The following is a 26,569-nucleotide window of genomic DNA, read 5'->3' as shown; positions in this document are numbered from 1 at the left end:
TTGGAAAGTATCTGGAGACTATGGGGGTAGATCCAGGAGAGGCTGGGGTTTGGGGAGGGGAGGAGCCTCAGCATGGTACAATGCCATGTTCAACAGATGCAATTTTTGACCACTCAAAAGAGTCTGAAATGCTTCCAAATTCAATGCATTTCCCCTTCGGTCATTTTCTCCAGGGGAGCTGATTTCTGCCAGCTGGAGATCAGTGGAAAAAGCAGGAGATCTCCAGGCCCCACATGGAGGCTGCCAAGTCTATGGCAAAATCACCAAAGAACCTAGAAAACACAGGACTATAAGCCACACCTTTAGAACACCTGGTTATAAAGGAAAGCTTCTCCTGCCTGTACCAGCTACATCCAGTCTGCATGGCTGGCGCAACTGGAGAATGCTTCTGACATACGGATGGAAATGGTAAGACTCTACAACAGTCCATCAAGATTGTAGTAGTCGGTCACATCCTTTATGGCCATGCAGGACACAGATCTCCTCCAGATGGTTCTAAGCAATCCCTGACCGATTTCGCACTCAGCTTACCCCACTGTCACATTCCTTTTCTCTGAGCAGCATCTGTTGGATTTTCCACTATCTGCGCCAGAGTTACAGGAAGCGTCGCTGTTTCTGTTCTGTTTGTTGCACAAAAGCCGCAACACTTCCTGTAACTCTGACACAGATAGTGGGAAATCCGAAGGATGCTGCGCAGAGAAGAGGAACGTGACAGTGGGGTAAGCTAAGTGCGAAATCGGTCCCTGTCTTTTGCTCTGGAGCTGGCGTCTCCTGTGCTGCTACAGCAACCTGTCAACATTGCTGCTCCAAAATGGAGGGAAGCCCTTATGCATAAGCAGCATACAAGGTTTTTTTTCCCCAGGGTGCAAAGAGCCCAAGAATTCTTTGTATTTAAGTTTTAGAATATTTATACTCCACTTTTCCCTTGTCGCTCAAGGCAGATCCTGCCATGGGCTGGATTTATTATTTATTATTACTTTTATTTACTGCATCTTTCTAAAGATCAAAGTGACTTTCAAACACTATGGGTGGTTCTACCCTAGCTGAATGTAGCACAATTACCATTTGCACACACTGTTATTTGCACACAATAATAAAACTTATTATTATTATTATAATAAGGGATCCAGACAACATCTCCAGTCCACTGTACTCCAATTCTTTTTCTGTTAGGGTCCAATTTTTCCCCAACAACTGATTTATGGGGGGGGGGGGTAGGGGGTGGAGTTGCTTGCCTTTGTATGGAATAGACTCACAACCTCTGTGGTGTGTGGATGGTTTTTATGCACCGCTGTTTCACTATATTTTCAAGATGGCACATTTTGGTTAGTGTTGGAAAATAGTTCCAGTGGTCAATCCCCATACAGCTCACAGTGGTTACCTACTTAAAAAATGACAGTGGTGCTATGAAACCACAAATAATTATTTTTCTGTACTTTTCTCCTCAACTGGAACCCCAACGCAACATATATAATCATTCTCCCTTTTTCCATTTTATCTTCACAACTACCCTGTGAGGCAGGTTAGGCAACTAGTCCAGGATCACTCAGAGAAGCTTGTAAGACAGTGGCGGGATTTGAACCTGGTTCTTCCCAGATCTCAAGCCAAGATTGTAACCACTTGAAGTGGTGCCATTTTTACCCTTTACTAGTTGGCAACATTGCTGTTAATCATGAGGTAATAGGGCTAATCAGCTCAAACCGATATTATGGAAAAAAATATGATGGAAGTATAACTCTGCCAGCACCCCTAAGTGGAGAGTAGAGAGATCCCCACTGACTGCTTCTTGGCATTTTTTTAAAGCAGGGATCCCCAACCATTTTGAGCCCGTTGGGCACATTTGTAATTCTGACATGGCATGACAGGCGCAGCAACAATAGCTGCCACAAAATGGCTACCGCAGGAGTGCAGATCCTAGTGCTGTGGTGGAAGCTGCTGCTGAAGCAACATTTTTTAAAAAAATCTACACATGACTTGGATAGCCCAGGCAAGTCTGATCTTGTCAGATCTTGGAAGCTAAGCAGGGTCAGCTCTGGCTAGTACTTGGATAGGAATACCAGCATTCAGGAGGACAGGGGCAGGCTCTACTCAGCCACCTCTCTGAATATCTTCTAGGCCCCCAGTAGGGGTCAGTCTTGACTTCCAGATGCACACACACACAAATATACAAACCGCCCCCCCCCAAAAAAACCCAATCTGCACAGTTCATCAAATCTCTTATTGCACAGAAGCCTTGCTGGGCAAAAGCCCCCACCTGACCCAACCTACTTCCTAAGAACACTTGGCAGACAACAGAAAAGGTGTCAGCAGGTACCATGGCACCTGTAGGCACCCCCTTTTTAAAGAGAGCCCTGCCTATTTCCCCTTCCCTCTTTCTAGCCGGCTTAGCTCTACCCCACCCCAATGGCCACTCAGGGCCTCCCTCTGCCTACAAAAGTAATTTGCTGGTTATACTTCAGTTTTCAGGATTGCCAACTACATAGCCTTCTCCAGGGCTTTTTTTGAGCAGGAATGCACAGGAACACAGTTCTGGCTGGCTTGACATCAGGGGGTGTGGTCTAATATGCAAATGAGTTCATGCTGGGCTTTTTCTACCAAAAAAGCCCTGGCCTTCTTAGTGATTATGAAGCTCCATAAATCCATTGAATTGGGGGTGGGGTGGGGAACTAATACGTGTACTTCTTGATGACATAATTGCATTTAATCGTTTTTGTGAAGAACAATATCCTTCAGAAATGGCTGCATTCAGCATAGTGGAGCCCCCACCCCCTTGCTATGCAATGCTACAAAGGAAAGCAAAATCCAAAATGCCTGGCAATACTTCCCTGACTTTTGTACTAGGCTTTTACCCTGCCAGCCTCTTAGCACTTAACACGGAGCTCCTCAAATTAGTGTTGTGACTCACTGAAAGCTTTAAAAAAGAGAGGCTAATGTTTTGAAAGCAGTACAGCACATTCAAGTCTGGGGCAAACGCCTCCCTCTGCCTACTTAAGTGGGTGTTTGTGCTTCCTTCAGCTGATACTAGGCTCCTGGATGCAGGTCTGGTGGGCTCACTTGAGAGGCAAAGTTGCATCCTGTGATTTGGGCTGGAGCCACAACAGCTTAGTGTTGCTGATCCCCAGTTGGGGGCAGGGGTGGCCAAACTTGCTTAACGTAAGAGCCACATAGAATTTGTAATGTAAGAGCCACATAGAATAAATGTCAGATGTTTGAGAGCTACAAGACATGAGCATCAGATGTTTGAGAGCTACAAGACATGAGCATCAGATGTTTGAGAGCTACAAGACGGACGGAAGGAAGGAAGGAAGGAAGGAAGGAAGGAAGGAAGGAAGGAAGGAAGGAAGGAGGGAAAAGGGAGGGAGAGGTGGAAAGAAAGCTGCTGGCTGGCTTGGCTTGGGAAAATAATTTAAAGAGATAAATGCTTTCTCCAAGCCAGCTGACTTGGTGGTGGAGGCTTTGAGAGCCACATAATATGTGTGAAAGAGCCACAGTTTGGACACCCCTACCTTAGGGTATAATAGAGAATCAATCCAGAGGTAACTGGGGTTCTGGGGGGGACTGTTTTTTGAAGTAGAGGCACCAAATTTTCAGCATAGCATCTGGTGCCTCTCCTCAAAACATCCCCTTCCAAGTTTCAAAAATATTGGACTAGGGGGTACCATAGAGTTTTACCACAAATCCTAGAGTGTCCCCGGTGTGACGTGCCTGGAATGATAATGTCACTTCCAGGGCATATTGCATGATGATAGGGTTCTTTGGGGGCAGGGGTCTCCCTGGCAGTCTGTTCCATGCTGGCGGGTTGCGGCTCCCCAAACCAGGGGATCCCCTGCCCCTAGAGGGATCTAGGCAACCCTAATTCCAAAAGGTGCCTTCAGATTCAAAAAGGTAGGTGAGGCCCCTTGGTCTAGGATAAATTGTGGGAGGGAATGACTGTAAGGAAGTGAAGGTGTTGGAGAAGCTGACCTTTGACCTCTGTTTTCACAGAATGTGGCATCACATCCCACTGACCTTTCTCCCCTTCACAGGCACTGCCTTCAAATCTCCAGGAATTTCCCAAGCTGGAATTTGTAACCCTAAACCTGGAACAGTCCCAGGGAAACTATCTGGTGAAAGCCATGTGTTCCCTAGGTCTCCACAACAGGCCAAATAGTCCCAGAGCTCCACAACAGCCCTGGGACCACTGCAGGACAGGAAAACAGCATGGGTGGGGGGGAGGTTAAAGTCCCTTCTCCATATGTGCTGCAGTCCTAGGGTTGTAATCTCTGGACCAGGAAAAGCCTGGAGGTTTTTTTTTGGGGGGGGGGTCAAGCTTGAGGAGGGCAGGGTTTGGGGAGGGAAGGAACCTCATCAGGGTATAATGCTATAGAGTTCACCTTCAGAGCAGCCATTTTTTCCAGGAGAACTGATCTTGGCCACCTGGAGATCAACAGTAACAGTGGGAAATCTCCAGGTTCCACTTATCAGCAGTCCTGATCTAGACACCACATGCAACAACCCTGTGTGGTAGGTTAAACTGAGCAACAAAACTGAGCAACAGAGTTACTGGCACAAGGTCACCCACTTTCTGTGTCTGCTTGCTTAAATTCCTATCTTGTTGAGCCCATTCTTTGAAAAGACAAGATGGCAGAAGAGCAGATGTGGCCCTTGTGTCATAATTTACCCTTGACATTTCCTACAAAGGAAGGTCTCAACATCAGGATATGCTTTAAATTGGAAGAACTTCTCAGAATTATCCAGATTGGCTGAAAACGAGCTGGGTGCTGATACTCAGCTGACTTGTACATTCTGGCAGATGTGCATCAGCTACACACCAATGTGCTGCAACTGTGGGTGGCTTCAGGTCACATCTGATGTGGCTTCTGAACTCATGCATCTGTGAGGAAGGCTGATCAATCGTAGTTTCAAACTACAAAGCGAGTCTAATTTTAATCCCTCCACTATCTCACATTTGAATCACTTGTGGGTGTGTGACAATTTTTCCTTCATCATGCGCCTAAACACTACAGATGGATGGCTGTTCATGCCATTGCCCAGTGATGAGGTTATGAGATTCTATCCTGCCGTAAATATTTGGAGTTCCTGAACCAGGGGTATTGATTGCACCAGTGAGATTTGCAGTGCCAGCGTGGGATGCCTCCGCACAACAAAGTCCTCATTTGAGGGCATGTTCATAACATCACTTGGGTAGGAGAGGAGGGGACTGATTTGTTGTGCTAATGAGAAGTAAATGCAAGAACGGGGCACTGTGCTGACACTTACAAACAGTAATTGCAGACAAGTGAGTTCAAGAAAGGTTATAATTGCTTCTAAATTAAGGGTGTGTTTCTCCTTACCACATATATTCATAATGTAATATGAATATTGTATACCTGAAAGATAAAGAGTTAGGGCATGGAATTCTTTTTTTTTTTTTAAAGATTTTGATTATTCCCTCCCCCCCCCCCCCAAGGTTTTCTTAAACAGCAGGAATAAGCAGCCATCTGTTGCTGTTGTTCGAGGGAATCTATCTGGCACTGAACAGAATCAGTACATGACTCTTACATGCAGCTTAGCATCCCATCTAAGCAAAAACAGAGACAGCAGGATGCAGTAGTTAGAATGTTGCACTGGGATAAGGGTGGCCAAACTGCGGCTCATGAGCCACATGTGACTCTTCCATACATATTGTATGGCTCTTGAAGCCTCCACCGCCCTAGTGGCTGGCTTGGAGAATGCATTTCAAATTAAAGTTGCTTTCTTTCCACATCTCCCTTGCTTCAAATTTATTTTCGTTCCTTCCTTCTGGCTCTCAAACTCTGATGTCCACGTCGTGTCTCGTGGCTCTTAGATATCTGACATTTATTCCATGTAGCTCTTGCATTAAGCAAGTTTGGCCACCCCTGCACTAGGATCTGGAGGACCCATGTTCAAATCCCTCTTCTGCCATTAGGGCTGCCAATGTTCAGGTGGGGCTTGGAGATCTCCTGGATTTACAACTGCTCTCCAGGTGACAAAGGTCAGTTCCCCTGGAGAAAATGGCTGCTTTGGAGGGCGGGCACTATGTTACACCCTACCAAGGTCCTTCTCCTCCCCAAACCCCACCTTTCCTAGGCTGCATCCCAAAATCTCCAGGTGTTTCTCAATTGAGAGCTGGCAACCCTATCAGCAGTGGAAGCTTGGTGGGAGATCTTGGGCTGCTCACTCACATTCAGCCCAGCCAGACTCACAGGGTGGTTGTGATGATAAAATGGAGAAAGGGAGAAAATGGAAAAAAAGGGGGGGGGAGTGGAGTAGAAATGAAGCAATGAATTAATGAAATAATTTAAAATATCCCCATTTTGCTGATAGGTGGATAGGACAACCACAGAAGGGACTCTGCAATCCAGCCTGGAACATTTTGTGTTGCTGTTTTTAGAATCCCAATAGTAGAAGAAAAGGTAAATAAATTAACTTTAACAATAACAACAACAAAACAGAGAAGGAACCTTGGTGCACCTGACATACTGTTGTTTTCCTCTGTGGATTAGTAGTTTAACTCATCTGATGCAAGTCAGCAGTGGTTTTTTTTTGTTCCATTTAGGAAAAAGATTGCTTTACACATTCACTACGGCGACTTATTTCCCATGCATCTGAACCTTCACTGTTCCTGTCGTCATAGACTAGGAAACTATAGCGGGGAAAGACTCCTGCCAGTCTTTACAACAATGAAGGCTGGCACTGGGAGCTCCCTATAGATTGCGACTCCAAGTGGCCATTGTGAACAGAACACAATAGATGCTGCAATGTTGGCGAGAAGAGAAAAAAACGAGAGGAACCATTCAGATCGTAGGAAAGGGGGAGAGGCAGATCTCAAAACTCATGGCTTTTCCTGGCATCAATTTCAAAAGTTATTTTACTGACTGTAAACATCAACATCTATTTTTCTCCCATCCAGCCAAATATATTAATAGATCGCGGCTGAATCTGCTAAGCCACTCTCCTGCAGACTGCCATACAAGGAATTTAATTCTTTAATCTTGTTATTATTTTGTTTGACCTTCTTCGTTCCTCAAGCCTCTTGGGAGCCAGTGTGATATAACAATTAAGAATGGAAGACTCTAGTCTGGTTCCCTACTCTCCAGATGAAGCCTGCTGGGTGATCTTGTGGAACTCTCTCAGCCCTACTGACCTCACAAGGTGCCTGCTGTGGGTTGAGGAAAGGGATGTGATTGTAAAATGCTTTGAGACTCCCTAGGGCAGAGAAAAGCAGGGCATTAAAACCAACTCTTCTTGTTGTATGCATTGAATGCTAATGCAAATTATAACTTTTTAGAAACACAACCATGTCTCCTACTGTCTGTAGGCTTGTATTCCACCTTGTGTTTCGAATAACAGGAGGACATGTCTGCGGTCAGATTTCTGCTGGACCTGCCCCCCGCCCCCAGGCAGATCCCTAGTTTGCTCCTATGCTGTTCATGAGAACCATCAGGAACTGAACTGAACTCCAATGTAATGTCTGCAGACAGCTTCTGTGTGATGCAAAAACTAAGAGAACTTGTGTTAGTATTAGGAGGTGTATGTAAATGCAGAAGAAAATACATGCAGCAGACATCTGGACCGTTGTCTCTTAAAACATCTTGGCCACACACATGCAAGGCAAGACTTAACATGGTGTATATATATCCCTTACAAATATAAGCCACTACAGTGTAGTGATTAGAGTATCCGATTAGGATTCAAATTCCACTCTGCTACAAAACTTGCTGGGTGACTCTGAACTAGTCAATTTCTCTCAGCCCAGCCCACGAACAAAAGAGAAGCCATTGGATCAGGCCAATGGCCCATCCCCATCCAATCCAACACTCTGTCACACAGTGGCCAAAAAACCAGGTGCCATCAGGAGGTCCACCAGTGGGGCCAGGGCACTAGAAGCCCTCCCACTTTTGCCCCCCCTTCAAGCACCGAGGCTACTTCAAAGGATTGTTGGAAGGATAAAACAGAGGAAGGGAGAACCATCATAAAAGCTATCCTAAACTCCTGGAGGAAGGGTGGGATAAAATGTATAGACAGCATATTTTAAGGGCTTAAGTGTTAGGAATATATTCTAAAAAATTTACCCATCTTGCATCTTACAAATCAGAATATTCCAAGTAACCAGCCACATGTCTAATAAAGTCATGACAGATAAACACCCACACATTAAGACAGTGAGCCAACCTGCCCACATGTACCTGTGCAGCAGTCTCTTGTTCAGGCAGCCTATATACCTTGTTGTCTTCCTCTAGCTTTCCTCCCCCCAACACCCATTCCCCTTTCTCATCTCCCTCATCACACACAGGCCACTTATTCTCTCTGCCCCCAGACACGCCACTTGAAATGAACTCCAATCGACTAAATCTGTGTGCCCAAAGAAAAGAGGTAGTCCAATACTAGCAACATGCATTCTCTTTAGTCTTTATTGATATTGCAGTTTCAGGGCACCAAGAGTTCAATGGTCTTTATCTGAATAATTTTTCTAGGCATCTCTGCATGTTTGAGAAGGAGGATGTTGTTTCCCAGTTCCTTATTAGTAAGTAAGTAAAATTTTATTTGTATCCCGCCCTCCCCCGCCGAAGCAGGCTCAGGGCGGCTAACAACACAATGACCAATGGTACATTAATAAATAGAACAGTAATAAACAACACAATGACCAATGGTACATTAATAAAACAATTACATTAAGAACATTAAAATTGAGCATTAATTTAACCTTAAAAACCAGTTCGTGCATTAATTAAAACAAACCATAACATTATCATTGACGCTATCATTATCATTATTCACACTACCTAGTTGCTTATTTGTGTATTTTCTCATAATGGTGCCATTTAAAAAAATAATAATCAAGGGATTCTCTAGGAAATGTTTAACTTTGAATTCATAATTTATTTCATGCTCTAGAAACATGATACAATTACCCTCAGTATGCTTAACTGCAAATTCTCTGGGAAATATCTACCCATCTTGGCACACCCAAATAAGGGCTGCCTAATTAAACTCCCTCCGCTATTCCAAACAAAGTGAAGGATTGCTCTCCTCCCAAAGTGACAGCTCTTAATGAACATAAATTGCTATGAGAAGGAATTTTCTTCCCAATAGCTGCCTTACTGGCTCATATTGGAGGGAAAATAAGAAGAGGTTAGTGTGGGAGCTCCTACAGATTACTGGGGGGCAACAATCAGTGTTGAAGGTGTTCCCATCGCTTCAGACAATAAACCTGAATCTCTGCCTAAATTAAGGTATTATTATGAACTTGTTTTGTCTGGCAGATAGTATTTCTAGTTGGTTTAATTAGTTGGTTAAGTAGAGCATGTTCCAGCTACTTCCCACTGATTTCATCTCTGGCAGACAGCTATTAGACCCTCCCTTCCCTCTTGCACCTGCACCTTATTCCACTTCTATAAATCTGTGTGTGTCTCCTCCTCCTGGCTCAATTTTCAGGGAAGTTCAGGGAAAATAGTTTAATATTCTGCCTTTTTGTCTGCACAGAGCCTTTCGCCTTTAAAAATCCATAGCCCCGGCACCTCTTCCATAAGAACTACCAGAACACTATGGTAATGTTGGTGATATCAGGACACATGCCACAATCTCTAACTCTATTTGCATGATTGCAATCTCAGCATCAATTGTCAAGCAGCCTCTATGAAATCAGTGATTTAAAAGGAGAATCAAAAGACTGCTTGGCAACAGATTAACACTCACTTGAAGGCCAGCATGGTGTATTGGTTAATAGTGGTGGACTCTAATCTGGACAATCAGGTTTGTCTGGACAATTCCCCACTCCTCTGTATGAAGCCTGTTGGGTGACCCTGCACTATACACAAGTCTCTCAGAACTCTCCCAGCCCAACCTACTTCACAAACAGGGCCAGCCCTAGACTGTCTGGCATCCTAGGCAAGGCTAACTTCTGGTGCCCCGCCCCACCCCCGTACTGATAACGTCACGGGGGGGGGGGGTGTTGCCCAATTCTTTGCCCCCAGAAGGCCGGTACCTTAGGCAATTGCCTATTTCGCCTAGTGGCAGGGTCGGCCCTGTTCACAGGTGCCTGTTGTGGGAAGAGAAAGGGAGTGTCATTATAAGCCACTTTGAGACTCCTTAAGGTATAGAAAAGTGGGATATAAAAACTTCCACTTTGTATTCAAAATTAGAGAAGATGCTGAGAGTTTTTCTCAGCTGAGAGTGGATCTGACCATCACTTTAAAAACAGAAACAGCAGCCAGTCGTGTAGGTCTTTGATAAAGACTGGGACAACAGAGCAAAGGGATATCACTACCCCACTTTGGTTTCAACTGATGAAACTGCATAGGAATGGTTAAACTTCTCAGTTTACCCCTACACTGCAGCCCACATCCAACAGCTTTTGTCTGGTTTGTCCCTTAAACTAAGCGGCTCATATGAACTCTGACCTCTGGCCAGTTCAATAGAACTCAGGAGAGCTGTGTGCCCAGTCCCACTGTCAATCACAGGGACACAGATCTGCATTCCATCCTACTGTTAATAAGAACTGATTGCTAATCAATGTTTTGAGCACAGGGATCCCGAAATGGAGAAGACAGCAATGGAGGGGGGGATTTTTTAAAAAAGTACAGCAACTGCAGGGAAGAGGGATGGAAAATATTTCAGATTCACAGACAGCAGAATAAAACCTTCAAGAGTCAGCATCAAATCTTTAGACATCTATCTCCAGCAAAGACATAAACAAAGAAGTCTAAACGTAGACGTCTGGAAACTCAGAAACCCGCAATTCTGTGTTAGCCCCGCTTAGCTTAATATTTCCCCACTTTGGATTTTTGCTATGAACACGGTAACTTTTTTTGTCTGCTTTAAGAAAACTAAGAATAGGTGCCATGCAGAAATCAAGAATGTGTGAGCACTTGAAAAGACATTTTCCTGGTGTCTACTAATAACACCCTTGATATAAGTTTTGAATCTTCTCTGATGCTGAGTTAAAAGAGAAAGAGACTGAAGTATCCTACATGGAGTGGATGCGAATTGCTGTGTCCACTTAACACTCAGCACAGGAAGAGGATTCTCTTATGTTTTGAGAAGGTATATGCCTACAGGCCACCACAACCCATTTATGACAGAGTAATCCTCTGACATTAATAGAGTATGCTTAGCCACTCTATTATCAATTTGTCTTCTTTTAAAACTACTTCCCAACAGTCTGACAATTTCTTCCATAGTGTGCCTAAATCCAGATGGACTTTTGTATACAGCAGTAGGCTTGATTTTTCATGTCAAGGGTCACTAGTTTTGTCCCTACCACAGTCCTCATATGCTTCCCTGACCTGTAAGGATGAGTGGCTATGTGGGATGATGATGAGTAGTGTTGCAACCTGTGATAAACTGGGTGATTTTGGGACAAGGGGTTGCAAACAGGGCAAAAGTGTTTGAATTAGGGCAGGAAGCATTGTCCTCACCTTCAGTTGGCTTCATGAAGGCTCTACGTGATGTGTGAAAAACAGCCCCAAGTGGGTGCTATTTTAGTGCTTTAGGGAAACTCACAATGGTACATCTCGGTTTCTCCAGCAGGACATGAGAAACATCCTCAGGATGACTGCAAGTTTGGAAAATGGTGCAGGAGGGAAGGCTGAAGCCACTTCTCCATGTGTGCTACTGTTACCATCTGAATCAGATGGTCAGGAAGTGAGAAGACCATAACCCACATGTTACTCTTACACTGGTTGGGGATCCTGGACACAACCAGTGTTCTCCATAATATGTGAACATGCCCAAGTAGCTTGTGCTACATGACATCTTCATGAAATCCATTCTGAGTTCAGTAATTCTTCCTGCTGGCATTATGATGTCATCACATTCATGTCCCTAACTCATACAAACCACATTACCCAGAAGAGAAGACAGAAATAAATGGCACTAAAGTGGCAGATCAGGAAAAGAAACAGTTGCAAACAACATGACCGAAGGATGGACTCTGGAAAACAAAGTCAACCATTCTCCTGACTGGCCCTATTTCACACTGAAAATGTCTGCATTCAAGCAAGTGGCACAACTCTAACACATAAACCGGTACCCAATATTTTGTTTCATGTTTCATTTTCATGTATATACACAGCCTGGTCAATCCTTTGGTTGCTAACAAAGTCTGTGATCCTGCTTCGCTAGGAAACTTACTGTTGGATTCCAAACATGGAAGCCCACCAGCTGGCGAGACGTGATCAAGTGCACACATTGCTAATAGCAAGTGCAGCAACAACAGCCGCATTATTGTAATGGCTCCATGTGGTTGTCATTTTCAAATTGCTATTATGAATATTAAAATGGCAGCACCCTGTGAAGCAAATGTAGTTGTTCTCAGTTTATGCACAGTCATGGGATGGGAACAGACAGTAATGCTGGTCTACAAAAGGAAAGAGGGCAGTAGAGAACTCAGGAAGTTCCCCAGCTTCAATAATGGCTGAAACTTGGTACATTAATGAAATATGTGTCTGGCTCATTTGGCTTTTGTTTTCCTTCCAGCCAACAAATGAAAACTTTGAGGTTTTCTTCCCATATTGTTTAGTAAGCCACACCAAAGCTGAATTTTGAGACCAAAAGGTGTTACTTATTAGCTACACAAAATTATGTACAAATTATCCACTTTAAAACAAACAAGCAAACAAAATGATTTTACCATTAGATACCCAACTCTATGGGAGGGAAGGAGGCATGGTATACCCCAATCTCAGAAGCTAAGCAAGGTTGGTACTTGGAAGTGAGACCACCAAGGAAGACTGCAGAGGAAGGCAACGGCAAACCACTTCTTTCACTTATCCAGAATGCCCATTGCTGGGACTGTAACTTGATGGCACTTTTTACGTAACAGACTGACTGACAGACAGTCTATATGGTGCCATATCCCTGTGACAGGAAGTTGCTACTTATTTAAATTCCTCAATGCAATTCAAACATCAAAAATATGAATTGTTTTCAAGTTGGATCCTTTTCTACTTTTGTAATTCCATTTTCTGCACTGTTTGACACTTTGTTTCGGATTTTTAAAAACTGTTCCTAATTTTGTAATCCTAGTCTTATTCTATTGTGTATTGGTTGTCTTATGCTATTGGATTGCATCGCTTTGCAGCACATAATCCACCTTGAATCTCAGTCAGAAAAGAAATCATGTTGAGCTCATGTGTGGATTTTGTACACCAGCAACTAGCATCTCTAGGAACATCTTTTCATTATGGAGTACAACTTCGATGTGTCCACGAGTACCCTCACATATTAACCCTGCCTTACAGATACCACAAGATGACAGTCACTATCTTATCTATTAACCTTCTATTGTTAGGGGTCACATGGAATGCAGAAGTCATACATTCCTGACCAAAGGACTAATGAGAGGAAGGGAGAAAGCAAAGCCAGAGAATGGCATGAATCACAGGAGAAAGAAAAGGTGGCCCGGCTGAGACCCTCACTGAGAGCAGCAGATGGCAATTTCTTGTCCCAGCCAGGGGTTTGCAGCCCTGCTTTGCCACCCACAGCCCAGTGAACACAGGGAGCAGCAACATCATTAGTAGGATTGCCAGACCCCCAGTATATAGCCTGGGGATGCCCCGGTCTTTGGGGGTCCAATCCATCGTCCTACAGCCGATTGGTGGGGGAACCCTACCCTAAATGGAGATGCTGTCATGCAATGTCACTGATATGATGACATCACTTGGAAGTGACAACATCATGTCGCCAATGTCACGTGGTAATGTACTGGGTTTTGGGCAAACTCTATGGTTTTGTTGCAAAAAAACCCCATAGAGTTTTTGCCCAGAAACCTAGAGAATCATAAGCATCAATAATGTGATGTTACTTCTGAGTGACGTCATTGCATTGTGCACACAAAGCTGGGTCCAGAATCCCCCTGCTGGCAGTGAGGTGGGACCTGGCAACCCTAATCCAGGGGATAGGTCATGCTAGGTCCACTTCTCATGCATTTCTGGAATAGCCTAGAACCAGGTTGTAGAAACAGGTCCTCTGTCTCGTAATAACTAACTAACTACTATTTGTGCAAGGCTTGGCAACTGCAATTTGGGAAAATCCCTGGAGATTTGGGAGCAGGGCCCGGGAAGTGCAGAGTTTTGGGAGGGAGCTCATCAGGGATGTGATGCCATGGAATCCACACTCAAAATTCACCATTTTCCACAGGGGAGCTGATCTCTGTGGACTGCAGTTGTTAACTCTGGGAGAACCCCAGGCCCCACCTGTAAGATGACAACCCTATTCTCAAAAGGAACATCATAGCCCCATTCAGAGTGTATTCCATTCCTATGAGCTGACAGCCAGCATGGTGTAGTGCGGGGGTACCCAACCTTTTCCCTCTTGTGAGTACCTTTGGCATTCTGACATGGGGGTGGGGGAGGGCACAAGCCCAAAAAAGCTAATGCAGGATGTGGAGCTACCCACAAAATGTCCGGGAGTGAGGTCATGCTTAACTCTAACAGTAACTCTTCAACATTTCAGGCAGAAGCCCTTTTTAACAGGATGCCCTTTCCCAATGAACACATTGTTTAAAAATATTTTTGTTGCACACACACAGCTTACCTCCAGTAACACAGTGAAAACCCTGCTGGTGTCATGGCGGCTGCTGCCGAAACAACTTCAGAAAAATCTGCATAGCCAATAATTCTCTACTTTGAAAAGCGTTAGCTATCAATAACAAATTCTCCATTTAGGTTCTAAACTTCAATATCCAGGATGTCACATAACAGAAGGAAAGAGAATTATGCTTCTCTTTCTCTTCTATGATTACAACCTACACGTCACAGAGCCACCAAATAGCTTTTCATGTCACATTTTCAAGGAAACTGTGGGCAATGAACTAAGCTACTAAAACACAACACAACCTTTTCTATAGAAGCCTAATTAAAATTTGATGGCGCTGTCATTAACTGAAAAAAAGAACTTTTATTATGTAGCTTGAATAGTAAACCACTGGAGCCTCAAAAGTGTCACTGCATTCCCTTGAAGTAACTCCATGGCACATCTGCTGAGGAGAGCAGAGCAAAAATGAACAGGGATGCCTGTTCTGACATTTTCAGACATTTGGCTGTTGCAGGTATTATTGAAGCAATTACTCAGATCAGAAATACAGGCTTGTTTGCATAGCCACAATTGATTGTAGCAGAGATCACCCAAAGGGGTACCATGGCATCTGCCGGTGTGTTTTCTGGTATATACTTCAGGATGAAATCCATTTTTAAAAAATATTACAGGAGGAAAAAAATCCTGGAAGCTTCAGGTTGGTCTCTACTTACTGTCTGACTAGCAAAGCACTGGGATCATTCCAGGCAGACATGTAATAAACACATGCCACATTCTTAGGCCTCAAAGTTGAACAACCTCTCCCTGTGGCTAAGGGAGGAAACTTTTCCTTTACTTGGAAACTGACACCAAACAGTGCTTCTTTCCCAAAGCAAAGAGCCATTTTCATCCCCCAAGGCAGCCACTGGCCATACGCCACATGGAAGTTATTATGTGATTACTCTTGTCACCATAGTAGCCATCTGTGGTGACACTCACTGCTCTTTCCCAAAATCCCCTAAATGCCCACCTGCCCTACACGTACACCCTTGTAGACTCAGATGACAAAAGGTGAGGCCACCAGGTAAGACACCTTAGAAGGCCAGATTTTGCCCAGGGACTGCTAGCTGCTGTTCAGTCATTTAGCCTGTTTGTTTTTATATAGAGACTCTGATACTGAACAAGAAACCAGACCCCCAAAACACACAACAATAGACTTTCCTGCTGTGTTCCAATATTTTTGGGTATCCTTCATTAAATCACTGCAGCATAAAGCATTTCCATTTGCCAATGCAATGCCAGGTGAAGCCTCATGAAGATGCCTGAGAAACCTGAAAGTGTGCTCCCAGTTTTGCAACATGCTCACATAGGTCCAAATGAATGCATGATGCTGCCTTATATGCAGCATTACAGAACCTTGGTCTACTGAGCTTAGTATTGTCTACCCTTATTGATAGTAGCTCCAGCATCTCAGACAGAGAACTTTTGAGTTACTTACTTTGATCCTTTTAGCTGGAGATGCTGGGAACTGAACCTGTGAACTTCTGCATGCAAAGCAGATTTACTACCACTGAAGGCAATGGTAACTTTAGGATTTCCCCCCCTGACTGGACCAAAATTGCTACCTATTTTTTCTCAGAAAATACTGGATTCAGCTGATGAGGAGAGGAACTGGCCTTCTAGCAATTAATATGGGAAGTATGCTTGTGGGAGAGGGGATTCTATGGCCTTCACCCACAAATTAGTCCAACCTTTGCATGTACAAACCCAAGTGCCAGCTCTGTTCCTTGTCCTTCCAGAGAGCCAGTTTGGTGTAGTGGTTAAGTGTGTGGATTCTTATCTGGGAGAACCAGGTTTGATTCCCCACTCCTCCACTTGCACCTGCTGGAATGGCCTTGGGTCAGCCATAGCTCTGGCAGAGGTTGTCCTTGAAAGGGCAGCTGCTGTGAGAGCCCTCTCCAGCCCCACCCACCTCACAGGGTGTCTGTTGTGAGGGGAGAAGACATAGGAGATTGTAAGCCACTCTGAGTCTCTGATTCAGGGAGAAGGGCGGGATATAAATCTGCAATTCTTCTTCTTCTTCTTCTTTGTTCCAGATGGCTCAGGCTTCAGCAGTGCAATCTCAGATCTTTCCATAATGGATCCAATACCATGCAATGGCCTGTCTGAACAGGTGCACAGGGCCTCTTCATTTCCAGCCCTCAGGAAAGCTTATAAGGCAGTTCTCTTCTGTAGAGCTTTTAGTAGGCATCTTGAAGTTGGTGCTACATATACCAGAAATAGCTTCTCACACTATAAACCTGATTGGGACAGGGGATGGACCTGGGACACAACCTCACTCGGTCATGAAGCAGTGACCTTGAGTTAGCCACTCTCCCTAAACTGCAGAGAATTTTGGTGAGGATGAAATGGATGAGGGAAGAACCACATCTGCACTCCTAGGAGGGAGGGCAGGATTAAAAAAGTGACAGATACAATTTAGGTATTCTTGTTCTTTGCTCAACTTGGTGTCATGGGGCCATAAGGAGCACTGGTATTCACGGTACAGTCTCACCATGCATGTTTTAATGGTAAGATTGCAAGTCACTTTGAATCTTATGGAAACACAGAATATAAAAATTATAAAACAAACAAATTAAATAAACACCAGTTTTGACTTCCCTCTAGCTAGTTCACAACCTAAAATCAATCCCTGTTGGGTTGCCAACTCTGGGCTGGGAAATTTCTGCAAATTTGGGGGTAAAGCCTGAGGGAGGCCAGAACTTGGAGTGGGGAGGCACCTCAGCAGAACATAAGGTTGCCAATAACCTGGAGAAAACATGTTCTGGTTATTTTTGTATGTCTTCTCCTGCACCAACATGACCACTTGCAAGTTTTACCTGTCAACGGGCAGTCAGAAAGATATCCAAACACTCTATGCTAAGTTAATTTTTGCAAGAGGTTTGGAGTGGATCTTTTTTTTTGTTCCTTTTAGCTTTTCTTACTACTACTTACTACTTTGGCCTTGTTTGATACCTAGAACAGAGAGCATAAACAATGTCTTTCAAACACTGATCTTTTCTTCTTCATATTTGTATACCCTACATGTGGGGCTTCATACGGAAACAAAAACGATTGGCTCTTGCTCTGAGGCCCACGTTGTCTGAAACTGGAAAAATCTTTTATAACAAAAACATGTAACCTCACTGCATGGCTAGATATTATGACCTTGTTCACCATAGCACACTAAAAACCATGCTGTCCAGCACATGGAAGATCTTACAGTATCTCTTTTCTGATTCATTCCTCCCTCTTGTGACAAATTCAGTCTGTGTAAGGCTAAATGAGAGGCATGGAAAATGCCTTGAGCAAGCATACCCTTTAATCCCATTTTATGGCTGGCGCTCTGGAGCTAGACCCGGACGGAAGGCACTGTTAATTTCCATGTAATTATCCCCACAAGAAGTTGGGTGAACACCAAGAAAGCCTTGATAGCCAGCCCAAATATCTTCTTGAGCCAGCGTATGAATGCCTATTCCAGTCACTCAACTATCAGGCAAAGGAGAATTTTGCTTTTAACAATTCTTCTCTTGCTCTTGTGATACCTGAGCATTTCAAAACAAAGTCAGCTTCAGATGAAAAAAAGGCAGCTCCACCGTTATTGCTGAGGAACACAGAAGCCTTTGTAGTTGACAGCCAAATAATGACAATGAAGTTTGTACCTACTGAGCCCAGCTTATCTGAATGGCCTGGATTTGGATACTGGGTTCTCTGTAATTTTACAAGCCCTGCAAGGAAAATTTTCCAACTATGCTAAGACAGGTAGGGCACTGGGAAACAACTGAAGGAGCAGCATATTTTATTTATTAATACCCTGATTTTTTCCCAGTGAGGACCAATGTTCCCTGAAATTTCCCCCTCCCACTCCTGAGTAGCACACTTCACATCCTGAGCAGAATATAATTGTTCTAATCTTAAAATGGGCAATGGGCAGTGCATGACTCTGTGACGCTCCAAGACTTCCTCTGAGCGGGGCTTCCTGCATTAATGAGTGGCTGCCCACATGCACAGCTTAGAGGAAACACTGGGGACCCCAACGTGCAGGTGACATCATAATAACCCTTTGGGCAGCCCATTAGGCTGAGCATGTATGACTGGCTCAAGGTCACCCAGTGAGCTTCCATGGCTGAGTAGGGTTTGAACTGGAGTCACCCAGATGTTAGTCCAACACTCTAACCAGGACACTAGATAGGGGTGCTGGCAGGGGGTGCACTTAATGCGAGTGGGGAGGAATACCAGAAGTGACGTAGGTACATTGAGGATGTGGGGGGGGGGGGGATGATGCTCTGATTTTGGGGCTAAAACTCTATGGTAGAATTAGCCTCTACCTAGAGTTTTGCCACAAAACCAGAGTTTCCCTACATAACGCCTAGGTCACGTAAGCTAAAACTTTATGGTAGAATTTGCTTCTACCATAGGGTTTTGCCCCCAAACCAGAGCTTTCCTACATAATGTCTAGGTCACGTAGGCATGTCATGTTAATTTCCAATGTTATAATAATAATAACAACAACAACAACAACAACAACAACAACAACAACAACAACTTTTTATTTGTATCCCGCCCTCCCCGCAAGCAGGCTCAGGGCGGCTCAGTTCTTCCCTGTTGGGGGGTAATCCCCCCCACTGGCCAGCTGTGGAATGTTGGGGCCTGAAAGTGGGGGACTCCTGCCCCCGCTGAGAAGGAGTCTGGCATCCCTAACACTAGACTCTTCGCATTTGTTCATAATTTCCCTTAGGTGTCATCAAAAGGTAAAAGCATCAACCCTGGCTGTTGGACAAGAAGAGAAGGAAAAGCATTAAAGAAGATTAGTACAGCACTAAAGTCCCTGGATTAGTGGTTCCATGTTAGAAGAGCTATAGCTTGCAATAGTCTTGCTATAGCTAAAATGTTCTGGGCCTGGTCAAAGGATGTGTAACAGCTAGTGTAATATAATAGTGAGAGTGTCAAACTAAGGCTAAGGAGATGGGGGTTCAGTTTGACTTGAAATTCACTTGGTAACCCTTAGCCTGCCACTTCTCTCTCCTGTCTTTATTATGGATAAGAACGGATTTTAACTAAAAGTGAACTTTGATTTTTTTTTTTTTTGCCAGCATCCCCCATAGCAGAATTCAAACTCATCCTTCCCGTTTATTAAATCTGCACCTTTCTGGAGGATTGACAAGTGTACTTTGTGAGACTGGGCCACTGGACATCCCTTGCTGTTCACCTGCTATCAGCAGCTCCCTTGACTGCCTGGCACCCTAGGCAAGGCTAACTTCTGGTGCCCCCTCCTCACACGGATAACATCACCAAGTCATGGGGGTGGGCACCCAATTTGGCACCCCCAGAAGGTTGGTGCCCTAGGCAATCACCTGGACTCTATGGCATTATGCCCCACTGAAGTCCTCCCTACCCCAAACTCTGCCTTCTTTAGGCCCCACCCTCAAAATCTCTAGGTATTTCCCAACCTGGGAGGTGGCAACCCTAAAAGGGCATAGCCATATCACTATGCATTAGTTGGCTACCTCCATCTCTGCCTTTCATGGGGCATTATTAGCACATCCCAGTTCGGGAGAGCCTGTTTGGTGTAGTGGTTAAGTGTGTGGACTCTTATCTGGGAGAACCGGGTTTGATTCCCCACTCCTCCACTTGCACCTGCTGGAATGGCCTTGGGTCAGCCATAGCTCTGGCAGAGGTTGTCCTTGAAAGGGCAGCTGCTGTGAGAGCCCTCTCCAGCCCCACCCACCTCACAGGGTGTCTGTTGTGGGGGAGGAAGGTAAAGGAGATTGTGAGCTGCTCTGAGACTCTTCCAAGTGGAGGGCGGGATATAAATCCAATATCTTCTTCATCCCATCATGATGGGTGGTTTCTGTGGACTCAGGAACAATTCCTATACATTAGATTTGTGCAGGCATTTTTTTTTGTAGCAGGAACTCCTTTGCATATTGGGTCACACACCCCTGATGTAGCAAATTCTCCTGGAGCTTACAGTAGGACCTGTAAGAAGAGCCCTGTAAGGTCTTGGCAGATTGGCTATATTAAATACTGGGTTCAAGATGTATTGCAGTGAAACAGCTCTCCTTTATTCAGTGAAATCAGCAACAAGACTGAATTCCCAGGGCTAAGAAGGGCCCTGCTTAAATGCATGCAAAAGACCCCCACCCAAATGCATTCACTATTAAGTATAGGCACAAGTACTGGCCATTGACTCCTGACTGGCCACCTCCCAGAGTCCAGGTGGCTATTGTTCTGGAGCCTCAAGCTCAGCAAAGTCTTTAGTATCACACCCATGAATGTTCCAGTCTCAATACATAACAGGCTACATCAGGGGTGTGTGGCCTAATATGCAAAGGAGTTCCTGCTACCAAAAAAGCCCTGAATCTGTGTAGTAGACCTTTCTGTCCTTTGCAGGGTGAGCATAGGATACTGAATACTAGAACCAGCAGGGCACCAGCATTGGGGTCTTTGGCCATGAGTTACAGGCTAGGGCTGAAATTTGAACCAGGGTAACACCTTGCCTCATGGTTTACACTCATCCCCTTTGCTACAGCAGCACTTAAATTACAAACATTTGTAGGCAAATTGGGTTTTAGAGCAATCCAGAGCATGCTCTGGTTTGTAACCAAAGGAGTACAATTTTCTGCTCCATTTTTCATATATGTCAAAGAAAGCAGACTTGGACACCATATTCTCCAGATAGATGTTAACGCCATGCAAATGTCAGGCTTCAAAGTGTGAACTTCTCTTTCCACAGCTACTTTTCCTATAAGCAGCCAAAACTTTAAGAGGGGGAAAAAACTTGAAGAGTGGAAGAGAAAAAGGAGAGGGGAGGTGTTAAATAATATCTGAGACATACAAAAGGGGCCTTCTTCTCCAATGTAAATGAAACACAGCTGCTTTACAGCTGTGCCATTCAGTTCCATAAGTCAAAAGCCCAGACGGAATGGAAGTCCCCACTATCCACGTGGCCCACTGGGCTCTCCTCTTTGCCCAATGTACAAATTATTTTGGTCAAAAGTTTCAAGCCCAAACCAAACTCAGACAGGCTTCCAAATTGTGTACCCGGACAAGTATCTACGGTTCCTAAACTCAAAAGAATTTTACAGGCCAAATGTGGTGGTGGGGAGGTGCACCAAAGGATACAAAATCACTGCAGATGGAGGGAAAAAAATCAACTTACAAAAGAAAAATGCCAAACTGTGCCAGTAATGCACACATTAAGGCCATTTGTTAAATGTGCTTGATTTTTCTAATTATGCCTGCATATTTTGCTTTATTTTGTCATGCTAAAAATGGAAATGTATGGTTCTGGGTGGTTTAAATAATTATGGGATAAATGCAAATGTTGGCAGCTAAAATATGGGGCATGTGTAGAGTTGTCAACAGGCCTGGAGGAAAATGTCCTGTTCCTTTAACAGAAGCTTAATGGGTTGTTGTTTACTGGATGATAATATTCCATGAAAAACTACAGCTGGCCATTTCCAGACATTAAGCCTCTGTTAAAAGGGAAGGACATTTTCCTCCAGGCCTATCTGCAACAGGTGACATACTTGAAGCACTTCAGGGTGCTCACACAGGTAGAAGAAAGAGTGCAAAAGGAAAGAAAAAGGGCAAAATTGATTCTTGTGTCATTTGAAGAATACTGGAATAAAAGCTAGTTGCATTAGGAAATCAATTTAATAGTTGTTCTAACTGGGAAACACATTTCCAGGAACTGGGATGAAATTCTTGGGAGTTGTATGCCTCACTCAGGGAAATCTCCCCGCCGGACTGCAGGCAGGGGAAGCCTATGTGACCTGTTTTAGATGCAATTAAAATTCCACCTTGCAGAATGGGTGCACAAAAGTGTAACTTTCCTTTGATTTAGCTTACCTCCTTGCTCGAGACCCTCAATTGGCATTAAGTTGCCTATTGGTTTGTTTTAATAAAAACTGAATGCATAACCCCACACATGTACAATGGGCACCTGCGTCCTTCTTCCTTTGGCCTGAATTGGGGTGAAGAAAGAAGGATGGAGGCGGCTGCTGCTCAACCAGCTCCCTCTGAAGCAGGGGAGAGGGCTGGGCAAGGGGAGGGGCTGAGTGAGAATGTTTGGCCTGCCCCTTGTCCAGCCCTCTCCCCCGCTTCAAAGGGAGCTCAGCTGGCTGGGCAGTGGCCGCCTGTGTCCTTCTTCGGGCCGAAGGAAGAAGGTTGCAGGTGACTGCTGTCCAGCCAGCAAAGTGTGCCATGCGATGACATCACTTTCAGGTGACGTCATTGTGCCGTGCGTGTAAAGAGCACACAATTAGAGTCAGGGAATGGGGGCATGGGGTTCTGCCTGGGGTGGCAGAACCTATAGCGCTGAGGCTGAGTGGAAGAAACACAAACTTCAAAGCATGGTGCCATAGTTAGAGTGTCTGTCTAGGAACTGAGATGAATATTCTTACACTGTCAAGGAAACTCACTGGGTGACTTTGGGCCAATCACTCCCTCTCAACCAGGGCTAGCCCTAGACTGTTTGGCACCCTAGGCAAGGCTAACTTCTGGCACCACCCCCCACACTGATAACATCACTGCGTCACATGGGGGGCACACTATCTGGTGCCCCCAGAAGGCCGGTGCTCTAGGCAATCACCTAGTTTGCCTAGTGGTAGGGCTGGCCCTGCTCTCAGCCTAAACTACCTCACATGGGTTGCAGATAAAGGAGGAGAACACAATATAAATATTCTAAATAAAAATAGAATATGATCTCCCTAAAAAGCTATACAAAACTCAGCTCACCATAGGGAGCTGGTACCAATATTATCATGTAACAACATGGAATTCATCCTTCAGCCACCACAATGCAAAAAAAGGGAAAATAACCAAAACATATAAAGCAGAAAGATGGAAATCTTCACCATGCCACTGTGGCCACATAGGAGAATGACCCCTGCCTATCATTAACAGCCTTGCTCAGGTCTTGCAAACTGAAGGCCATGGCTTATTGAGTCAATCTATCTCATGATGTGCAAATCTAGTTTCTGCTGAAAACCAGAAGAACTGATTTCTGATAGAGGAAAAGATATTTTTACATCTGTTCAAAATGCAGCAAGCAAGTTTTGATAATGGTTCATAATTATATATGTCACTAGACACCCAAATAGTTTAAAGCTAACATTTAAGAAGTAATTCAGTGAGGCTGCCATCCTGAGAGTGATTTGCTGGGTCTACTTGAGTCACATTCTGAGTAGACCTGCTTAGAATTATACTGACAAGAGTAACAGGCAGGGCTTTTTTGGAAGAAAAAGCCCAGCAGGAACTCATTTGAATATTAGGCCACACCCCTGACAGCAAGCCAGCTGGAACTGCATTCCTGTGCATTCCTGTTAAAAAAAAAAGCCCTGGTAACAGTCAATAGTGGACATCCACACAACAAAACACACTGAATTCCTCATCATTACAAGAGTTTCCTGCTGACCATTTCATAAGGCAATGAAATTAAAAAAAAGCAGATCTGGCCTGTAACTAAATTGATATTGAGTGAAGATCCAATTCTACAGAAGGAGGATAATTGCTACCTTGTATTCTGTTTTTCAAGCTACTCTCAAATTGTTCAATACTATTAATAGCAAAAATGTTTTTAATGTGGCTAGTATTGCCACTTGAAATAATGCACAAGTACATATGCTCATGCCTGGAAAAATTACCTTATTACAAGAATATTGCACCTAAAGAATACCAAGCACACAAGCAATGGCTCTTAAAAGCTTAAAGATTTCACACTTACGGTAATTTTGACTTCATGCAGAATGTGGACTATTATGATTCTGGGCGCTCTTGCGGCATGAGCTTTCAAGCAATAATCAATTTGCGCTGGGAAAGCTCACCTAATAAGGTTTGGCAAGGCCAGATATGTTTTGGAAGAGAATGATCCCATTCTCTTCCCAGATGGTGGCCAAGAGGTGTTTCGGCATCACACCCTGCTTGATGCTTTGCTCCTCTCCCCCACCCACGGCACACCCGTGCCAAGATTTATGTTTGCTGCAAAACATGTATATCAACTGCAGAACTGGCCAAGCTTTGCATATTTACCTACAAGGACGTGAGACATCTACCCCAAAAATGGCAAATTAGTAACTAGGATTGCCAGGTTCTCTTTGGCTGCCATCAGAGGGTGGCTGGGGGTAGGGTTGCCAGTTCCAGATTGGGGAACACCTGGAGATTTGGGGGGGGGGGTGGAGCCTGGGGAGGGCAGGGATCTCACTGGAGTACAATGCCACAGAGAACACCCTCCAAAGCATCCATTTTCCCTAGTGGAAGTGATCTCTGTAGTCTGGAGAGGACATGTAATTCCAGCAGGAATCCCCAGGTTGGCATTCCATAATAGGAACTGAATGGAAATTGGGAACACACACATTATACACAGCAACAGCAGGCACAGGCCATTTAAATTTTATCCCCACCCACCCCAAAACAGAGAAGGATGAAATATAATGCAGTGACATTTTGGATTCCTAAATAAGAAAGCCATGCCAGGTCTTTGACAATGCATCACACAGAGGAAAGAAACTAGCTTCTGGGACATCACCAGTATGAGCAAATCTGATCAGCTTTGTAAAAGGAATATATTTAAAGCATGCAAAGATGTTTGCCAAAAAGGGAAAAGACATTAACATTCCATTCTAAGTCAACCTCAAAAGGACAGCTTTTGACAGACTACATCAGCTACTTCTTCAAAGTGCAAACACAAAGGCCTTCTATTTATTTCAAACAAGGCAAAAAAAAATCTAAATTGTCACATGGAAAAAAATAAACTTTCCTGTGACACGAGGTCAGAAATTAAAAATACGAGAAGCAGGGTATTATTTAAAGGAAAGGATCTCACACATCTAAGTTTACAAAAATAAATGAGAGTGCACAATCCAACTAGATTTGCCAAGTTTTGATTGCAGATACTCTGGCCACTCAGATAGCAATAGGAAAAGAGCTATGGCAGGCAGAGCCAGAGCACAAATGGACAGGTCCCAAATGAGCTTGACAGGTCAGGTACAAAGATTTAGTAGGGCAGACTCTAGTCAATAAGGTGCAGGGCCCAGAGGAGCATGGTTGAATGGGAAGATTCTGAAATTTACTGGATCTACAGTAAATTAATACCCTGACCTGGATAACCCAGGCCTGCTCTGTCTCCTCAGATTTTGGAACCTAAACAGGGTCAGCCCTGGATAGCATTTGGATGGGAGACCATCAAGCAATACCAGGGTCATGATGCAGAGCCAGGCAATGGCAAACCACCTCTCTAAGAGATTAGGTGAGGGTGAGGGTTTTAAACGCCATACGAGAAGAGGTAGTATGTGGTGTAGTTTGAGCAGTGTGGCCTCTACTACAGTCTTCTTCTGGCAGACTGAACACAAGCAGTCTTCTAAATGCAGTTATTTCATATGAGGCATCAGAGAAACAGGAAAAAGGGTAACTTTTATTTACTACCAGGGACAGGTGAAATAAGGATGTTCAGTAAAGAGGCTTTTTACAGGTAACACACAACTTTGGCTGAGCTTATTCAATTATAATAATTTTGCTCTCTGAAGGCTCAGATCCTATCTTATCTGAGCTGCCAGGGTAACAGTTTTTTTTATTACTCAGTTTTTTTTTGGCTATATATGGACCCTGGTGGTTGTTAGCCAGTCTGGACATACACATCAAATGGGCCCACCAATAGGTGGTGACTGACAGAAAGTCTGTCAAAGTTGGTTAGGCTGATAGTATGTGACTGGACTCGGGGCATCCAGCAAGATTATAATCTGAGCCTCCGAGATCCTAGTCTAGCACTCCAATCAATACACCATGCTGGCTCTCAAAGGCACCCTTGCTACCATACAATACACCAAAGCTGAGTCTAATGCCATAGCAACAGACAGTCAATGTTCCTTCTAACCTGCAAGGTTTTGTGAGCAGAAATTCTACTTTGTGAGATACTGGTATTAAAGTTGTGAGCTACTGTCATTAAAGTTGTGCTACTGCATAAGTTATTGTGCTCTGGGGTCATTCTTCCTGAGCTAAGACCAAAATGTGT

The sequence above is a fragment of the Heteronotia binoei genome, chromosome 4 (genome assembly GCF_032191835.1).
Source record: "Heteronotia binoei isolate CCM8104 ecotype False Entrance Well chromosome 4, APGP_CSIRO_Hbin_v1, whole genome shotgun sequence".
NCBI classification, from domain to species: domain Eukaryota; kingdom Metazoa; phylum Chordata; class Lepidosauria; order Squamata; family Gekkonidae; genus Heteronotia; species Heteronotia binoei.
This window is presented reverse-complemented; position numbering follows the sequence as displayed.